The sequence below is a fragment of the Cucumis melo genome, unplaced genomic scaffold (genome assembly GCF_025177605.1).
Source record: "Cucumis melo cultivar AY unplaced genomic scaffold, USDA_Cmelo_AY_1.0 utg001979l, whole genome shotgun sequence".
NCBI classification, from domain to species: domain Eukaryota; kingdom Viridiplantae; phylum Streptophyta; class Magnoliopsida; order Cucurbitales; family Cucurbitaceae; genus Cucumis; species Cucumis melo.
Genome location: NW_026124878.1, coordinates 3831 through 5000, shown reverse-complemented (window position 1 = coordinate 5000; position 1170 = coordinate 3831). Strand labels below are relative to the sequence as shown.

The window sequence follows — 1170 nt, the reverse complement described above, 5'->3', positions numbered from 1 at the left end:
CCAGTATACCCCTTTTTGTGAAGTAAAAAAAGACTACCCCGCAATCCCATGCATGCTAAAGTATTAAAAAAGTAAGAAGTAATATAGAATCAATGGATTTATGGTAAAATCCCTCCCTGATACATTTTATCAAAATTTTGGCTGGCTGGTAAAGGGATCAAATGGTATATTTTGTTGGTAGATTGGAGGATTAGAAACATGACTATTGCTTTCCAATTGGCTGTTTTTGCATTAATTGTTACTTCATCAATCTTACTGATTAGTGTGCCCGTTGTATTTGCTTCTCCTGAAGGTTGGTCGGGTAACAAAAATGTTGTATTTTCCGGTACATCATTATGGATTGGATTAGTCTTTCTGGTGGGTATCCTTAATTCTCTTATCTCTTGAACCTCTTCGTTCTCGATACAAAAATGAAACGACCCTCCCCTAATTCTTTCGAATTGTGAGAGACATTAAAATACAATATAAGTCCTAAAAATGAAAAATGCAAATAAAGAAAAAAATTTAGAGGGAGGGGGTCTCTTTCTTGTATTGTCAAAATTGAATATATCTCACATAATTCATATAAAAATAATATATTTGAAAGTATATAATAATACTTAGATATTGATAATAGAGAAACTATATATTATATATAATTATATAGACAAAAATATATAATTATCTTTATTTAGTTATAAAGATGAATTCCAAATATTAGAAAAATAAATAGTATAGTATAAAATATATTATATAATAACTATATAATTGGTTAAATCTATATATATATTATATAAAAATAGCCTAATTATACTCTAACCTAGTATTAATAGCCTAGTATAAGAGGATAGCTCTGCACTGATCTATACTATAGATTGCAGATAAAAAAAAATGCGGATATAGTTGAATGGTAAAATTTCTCCTTGCCAAGGAGAAGATGCGGGTTCGATTCCCGCTATCCGCCCAGGATGAGGATAATGGGTTAATGTTTTTCATTTAATAGGATAAATTTTTAAGTATAGTCGACCGTGATAGTATAGTGGTTCTATCCTCCCCCCTTCTTTTCCTCCCATCTGGAAAGAAAAAAAGCGAATATTATATAGTAATTAATTAATAGTTACCAAGATCAAACCTCAATTTTTTTAGACAAAAAAATTTTGCGGAGACAGGATTTGAACCCGTGACTTCAAG

General features: G+C 30.2%; 1 non-coding gene across 1 annotated transcript; it reads left to right on the top strand.

Annotated features, from left to right (window-relative positions):
• Window positions 1-872: 872 nt before the first annotated feature.
• TRNAG-GCC (transfer RNA glycine (anticodon GCC)) lies at window positions 873-943 on the top strand. Its single transcript has one exon. It is a non-coding gene; the product is annotated as a tRNA-Gly (tRNA).
• Window positions 944-1170: the final 227 nt, after the last annotated feature.